Source organism: Saccopteryx bilineata, chromosome 6 (assembly GCF_036850765.1).
Source record: "Saccopteryx bilineata isolate mSacBil1 chromosome 6, mSacBil1_pri_phased_curated, whole genome shotgun sequence".
In the NCBI taxonomy this organism is placed as follows: Eukaryota; Metazoa; Chordata; class Mammalia; order Chiroptera; family Emballonuridae; genus Saccopteryx; species Saccopteryx bilineata.
The window spans coordinates 117,765,419-117,772,502 of NC_089495.1; positions in this window are offsets into that span (position 1 = coordinate 117,765,419).

A 7,084-nucleotide genomic window follows, 5' to 3' on the forward strand; every position below is an offset into this window, starting at 1 on the left:
AAAGTCTATATGAATGGCCACAGGTATATGAAAAGGCTACCAATATCACAAAATCATTAAGGAAAAGCAAATCAAAACCACAATGAGGACCTGGCCTGTTGGCTCAGTGGTAGAGTGTCAGCCTGGCATGTGGATGTCCCAGGTTCGATTCCTGGTCAGGGCACACAGGAGCAGCGACCATCTGCTTCTCCACCCTTCCGCTTTCTCTCTCCTTCTCTCTTCCCCTCCCACAGCCATCGCTTGATTGGGTTGAGTACGTCCATCCCAGGCACCGAGGACGGCTTCATGGGGCCTCAGGGACTAAAAATGACTTGGTTGTGAGCATGGCCCCAGATGGGCAGAGCATCAGCCCTAGACAGGAGTTGCCAGGTGAATCTGTTAGGGCAGATGTGGAGTCTATCTCTCTATCTTCCCTCCTCTCACTTGGAAAAGAATAAAAAAATTTTTAAAAGTTAAAAAGAAAATACCACAATGAGATATCACCTCTCACCAGTTAGGATATCTGTTATCAAAACAACAAGGGATAATAAGTGCTTATGACAGGGGTCCCCAAACTATGGCCCACGGGCCGCATGTGGCCCCCTGAGGCCACTTATGCGGCCCCCGCCGCACTTCCGGAAGAAGCACCTCTTTCATTGGTGGTCAGTGAGAGGAGCATAGTTCCCATTGAAATACTGGTCAGTTTGTTGATTTAAATTTACTTGTTCTGCCTGACCTGTGGTGTTGCAGTGGATAAAGCCTCGACCTGGAAATGCTGAGGTCGCCGGTTCGAAACCCTGGGCTTGCCTGGTCAAGGCACATATGGGAGTTGATGCTTCCAGCTCCTCTCCCCATCTCTCTCTCCTCTCTCTCTCTCTCCCTTTCTCTCCTCTCTAAAATGAATAAATAAAATAAAATAAATTAAAAAAATATATTTTTAAATTTACTTGTTCTTTATTTTAAATATTGTATTTGTTCCCATTTTGTTTTTTTTACTTTAAAATAAGATATGTGCAGTGTGCATAGGGATTTGTTCATAGTATTTTTTTATAGTCCGGCCCTCCAACGGTCTGAGGGACAATGAACTGGCTCCCTGTGTAAAAAGTTTGGGGACCCCTGGCTTATGAGGATGTGAAGAAAAGAAAGCCCTTCTACGCTGTTAGTGTGAGTGTCAGCTGATGCAGTCACTGTGAAAAAATGTGGAGGTTCCTCAAGAAATTAAAAATAGAACTACCATATAATCCAGCAGCCCCACTCCTGAGTACACGTCCAAAGGAAATGAAGCCATTATGTGGAAGAAACACCTGTACCCCCATGTTCATTGCAGCATTATTTGTGATAGTCAAGATATGGAAACAACCTAAGTGTCTGTTGACAGATGAATGAACAAAGAAAGTATATATCATATAATATCATTCAGTTAAAAAAAAAGAAAAGGGCCCTGGCCGGTTGGCTCAGCGGTAGAGCGTCAGCCTGGAGTGCGGGGGACCCAGGTTCGATTCCCGGCTAGGGCACATAGGAGAGGCGCCCATTTGTTTCTCCACCCCCCCCCTTCCTCTCTGTCTCTCTCTTCCCCTCCCGCAGCCAGGGCTCCATTGGAGCAAAGATGGCCCGGGCGCTGGGGATGGCTACTTGGCCTCTGCCCCAGGCACTAGAGTGGCTCTGGTCTCGGCAGAGCAACGCCCCGGAGGGGCAGAGCATCGCCCCCTGGTGGGCAGAGCTTCACCCCTGGTGGGCGTGCCGGGTGGATCCCGGTGGGGCATATGCGGGAGTCTGTCTGACTGTCTCTCCCGTTTCCAGCTTCAGAAAAATACAAAAAAAAAAAAAAAAAAGAAAGAAAGAAAAGAAAAGAAAAGAGCCCTGGCCGGTTGGCTCAGTGGTAGAGCGTCAGCCTGGCGGGCAGAAGTTCCAGGTTCGATTCCCGGCCAGGGCACACAGGAGAGGCGCCCATCTGCTTCTCCACCCCTCCCCCTCTCCTTCCTCTCTGTCTCTCTCTTCCCCTCCCGCAGCCAGGGCTCCATTGGAGCAAAGATGGCCCGGGCACTGGGGATGGCTCCGTGGTCTCTGCCTCAGGCGCTAGAGTGGCTCTGGTCGCGACAGAGCAACGCCCCGGAGGGGCAGAGCATCGCCCCCTGGTGGGCAGAGCGTCGCCCCCTGGTGGGCGTGCCAGGTGGATCCTGGTCGGGCGCATGCGGGAGTCTGTCTGTCTCTCCTGTTTCCAAAAAAAAAAAGGAAAGGAAAACCTGCCATTTTCAACAACACGGATAAATCTGGAGGGTATTATACAAAATGAGATAACCCAGACAGCAGAAGACAAATATTTCATGGTGTCACATATAGAATCTAAAAAAAACAAAAGAAAGAAAGAAAAATTCAACCTCAGGAACAGAGGAGAGGCTTCCTCCAGGGGCAGGGAGTGGAGATAATGAAGAAACATTGGTAAAAGGATACAAACTTTCAGTTTTAAGATGAATAAGAATAAGATTGGCCCTGGCCGGTTGGCTCAGTGGTAGAGCGTCGGCCTGGCGTGCAGAAGTTCCGGGTTCGATTCCCGGCCAGAGCACACAGGAGAAGCGCCCATCTGCTTCTCCACCCCTCCCCCTCTCCTTCCTCTCTGTCTCTCTCTTTCCCTCCCGCAGCCGAGGCTCCATTGGAGCAAAGATGGCCCGGGAGCCGGGGATGGCTCCGTGGCTTCTGCCTCAGACACTAGAGTGGCTCTGGTCGCAGCAGAGCAACGCCCCCTGGTGGGCATGCCGGGTGGATCCCAGTCAGGCGCATGCGGGAGTCTGTCTGACTGCCTCCCTGTTTCCAGCTTCAGGAAAAAAAAAAAAAAAAGATTGGCCCTGGTCAGTTGGCTCAGCAGTAGAGTGTCAGCCTGGCGTGCAGATGTCCCGGGTTTGACTCCAGTCAGGGCACACAGGAGAAGCAACAATCTGCTTCTCCACCCTCCCCCCCCTTTCTCTCTCTCTCTCTCCCTCTTTCCCTCCTGCAGCCATGGCTCAATTCGTTAGAGCACATTGGCCCCAGGTACTGAAGATAGCTTCATGCTGAAGGTGCTGAGCTGCCACCTCAGGCGCTAAAAATAGCTTGGGTGTGAGCATGGCCCTATGGGCAGAGCATCGGTCCCAGATGGTAGTTGCCAGGTGGATCCTGGTCAGGGCTGATGGCGGCGGGAGTCTGTCTCTCTATCTCCCCTCCTCTCATTTGGAAAAGAAGAAAGAAAAAAAAAGAATAAGATCTGAGAATCAAATACATAACATGGTAACTATATTTGATAACACTGTATTTTACAACTGAAATTTGTCAGAATAGTAAAGAAGTTTTCTCACACACACAAAAAGAGGTAGCTATGTGAGGTGGTGGATGCATTTACTCAATGGTGGGAATCCTTTTACAATGTATGTGTGTCTCAAATCTCACACTGTACACTTTAAATACATTACAATTTTATCTGGCGACTGTACCTCAATAAAGCAAACTAAGCAAACAAAAATATAGTAAAAATTTTGCTAAAATTGATAACTGGCAAATTATTTTTCCCTTAGATTGAAGAAGATGATAATGTTGCCATGTGGAAATAGCAGATGGAATTGCTACCGATCTTAGTCTGAGGCTGCCTCGATTTTTATAGTCTGATGACTGCTCCAAAACCTGCTCAGATTGGAACGACCTATTTAAATGTTTTATTTTACAGTCGAGGAAGCTGAAGATTACTGGCCCAGGCACTGTGTGTTAGTGGTAACTAGTGCAGCAGTCTCCTCAGTGTCTGGCTATAGTCTGCCCTACAGTGGTCCTTCCATCATTGTCTCCCTCAAGAAAACAAGAAGAATGGAGAGAGTGACAGTGATCAGGTGGCAGAGACAGAAACAAGTCTTCTTACAAGCAGTGTTTTCTGAGCTACACCACACTCTGCAGCCCCCGGGGAAGGAGTTGAACGTGACTTTAATTTCTAGAAACCTTTAATTTCCAAATGCAACAGCAGACTGTGAAGGCCATGCCTAGGCAGTGACTCACACACACACACAAGCCTGGCTCACGCATCTTTCATGATCACACTGGAGCCGACTGCTAATCACTGGCCACCTAGGAGTGAGAGCAGAGACAGTGGGGGCTTGGAGCCCAGCTGTCAGGCTGAAGGGCAGAGGTCATGACAGGGTCTCCCAGAGCAGGAGAAAGCAGGCTGGGGAGAGGTCAACAGCCTGCCTCCAGGCAGCTGGTACAGAAGGGGGAGGTACTGTCATGACTGCAGGTGGCTCTGTGTCCCAGGTCCCCAAATGGAAACCACCTCTTTGCCCTCCCGCCAACCCCACTCAGAATTTGGCTCCACAGTAGCTGCTCACCCCCCTAAGGTGCAAAAAGGTCAGTGCTCACAATGCAGCTGTGTATTTCCACACAGGGATCCACACTGGGCCAGAGTTTTCAGCACAAGATTGAATTAGGTAACTACAAAACTTCCAAACACTTAAGGAATAAATAGCTGGGGGGGGGGGGGGGGGTTTAAATTGACAACCTGAGTTACGACTTTTCCAGACCCCACATAACATTGCACCTACCTGTGTTTTGAATAAGTGGGGGGAAAGGCCCTGTGTGAATATCTTACACACCATATCATTGGGTCTATAAATTTGTTTTTTTTCCCCATCAATACAATTGGCTTCATCTGAGCTTTCCTGGATATCTTTCTGTAATATAGGGTGAGTCTCGGGAAGGGTGGATAAAACAGTCAGTGAAAGAGTGAAAAACAGTAGTTACAAGAACCTATGTTCAAAAATGAATTTCAGTTACCAAATTACTTATTCTTTAAAGCAAGTGAAGAGGGAGCTTATATGGGAAAAGCAACAATGTGCTGAGTATAATGAACAAAACAATCAATCTGACCTTAACGAATCTCTGGGATGTAAACTTCCCATGATAGGTCCTTTAAAAAGATGTTTAAAATTTTTTTAGAGTTTGACATTGCCCTTTCGCTCACAGACAAGTGGCTGCTGAGACAGGTGCCTGTGATCATACTGCCCATTAAAGAAGGGCGAGGCCGCGGTGGTAACGGCAGCCCTTGAACAGTGACCTGAATGAAGTAAGGTAGCCAAGTAAAGGTCCTGAAGAAAACACTCACAGGAAAAGAATGGCAGGTGCAGATCCCCAGCGGTGTGCTCTTCAAGAACAGCCAGGTGAGCGCAGGAGCAGAGTGAGGGAGGGAGGAGGGGACTTGTCAGAGAGGGTGTAAGAAAGGCTGCAGGAATCAAGGTCAGCCTGACCTGTGGTGGTGCAGTGGATGGAGCGTCGACCTGGGAGGCTGAGGACCCAAGTTCAAAACCCTGAGGTCGCCGGTTTGAGCGTGGGATCATAGACATGACCCAATGGTTGCTGGCTTGAGCCAAGGGTTTCTGGTTTGAGCCCAAGGTTTCTGGCTTCAGGAAAGGGTCACTGACTCAGCTGGAACCCTCACCCCCACCCCCAGTCAAGGCACATATGAGAAGTAATCAATGAACAACTAAAGTGCTGCAATTACGAGTTGATGCTTCTCATCTCTCTGCCTTCTTGTCTGACTCTGCCTCTCCCTCTCACTAAAAACAACCAAAGAAAAAGCAAACAAACAAACAAAGAATCAAGGTCAAACAAGGTCTCTCAGACCCCTGGTAAAGCCTGCCGCTGCAGGTTTGCAAAGCAATGCCATCTGATTCAAATATTTAGAAGGTCACTGTGGCTACTGTGTGGTGGTGGTGGTGGTGGTGGTGCTGGTGGTGCTGGTGGTGGTGGTGGTGGAGACAGAAACAAAAACCCAGATTGTCGAGGGACTCAGTGGAAGCAGGGAGATTAGAAGGAGGCTGTTGGGTGACCCAGGGGGGAATCCTGGCGGCCAGCCAGGGGTGGGCACAGTGCAGATGGAACAAAGTGCTCATGTTCTTAGTCGCATTTTGATACTTGAGCAGACAGGATTTTCATTGATCAAGTGGAGAGTATGAGAGAAAGAGAGGAGTCAGGGTGACAGTTTCCCAGCGTGCAGAGGAGGGGGCTTGTCATTTACTTCCATCCCCAGCCCTCTCTTAGCCCCTGGTCTTTTCACACAGCCGGTACCTGGCCCCCGAACCCCTGGGCCATCTTCTTCTCTTACAGCTCGTTCCCATGTCATAACCATTCTGCATCTTCTTCCAGTTTCCATTATGCTGGAAACATTTGCCAAACATTACTTCCAGAAGTTGGTATCATAAAAATATCAAGCTTATTCCTTTACCTTGGACACCAGGCATTGAGAAACACTGTTTTCAGTGCTGAGCAATTCATTCCCATTTCCTATGCAGGTCCTGGTTTGCTAAAGAGAAGGAAAGAGATCTCGGAAACCCTTTGGCAAGAGATGTTCTGGTCCTACAGGAGGTTTAAGTTGAAACGAAACAAAAGGCCCTGTCACCAGTCTGGGAAACCTGGTGAACACCCCCTGCTCTCTTATCCGATCTCCTCACAGCTCCTACGGTCTCTGTTCACATATCACACCCAGAAGGAGCCTGGTAACATGGCCAAGATGACCAGTGGGAGGGGTTAGAGTAACTTCTTATTAACAGTAAAGAAACTTGCTGACTATTTTTTTAAAGTAAATTGGAACACACAAAAATATATTTGTATGTCCATGCAACTAACTCCCTCTTCCATTCTAGAGAGAGTAGGGCAAAATTAGAGTTGGTTCCTGTGAGCCCTGAGAGCCGCAGGAGAGAGACCACTCCTGTGAATGAAGTCCTTTATGTAATCCGCAGAAGAAAGGCTGGGAGCTGCTTGCTCAGCCGCGGGCAGTCAGCAGCGTTCAGGGACTTGGGAGAAATGGAGGACTCCTTCCCTGTCTTTGCAAAGCTCAAAATTCTATTCAGGACTCCAGACACAAAGAGATGATTGAATGTTAGCATTTCTTACATCTGTGGGGGTGCTAGGTACAGACCTGCCACTGCCCTCTCAGCCATCACTCCCCTCTCTTGACACCTCCCTCCCCCACCTTGCCTCATGTAGGATCAGAGTTATTGATTATCATCACAGTTATCGATGGGGGCCTCAAGCAGCAGGAAGTTGAACAAAGCAGTTCCATAAAAGAGTAGGGGCAGCTGCTCACCCAGTAGGATTT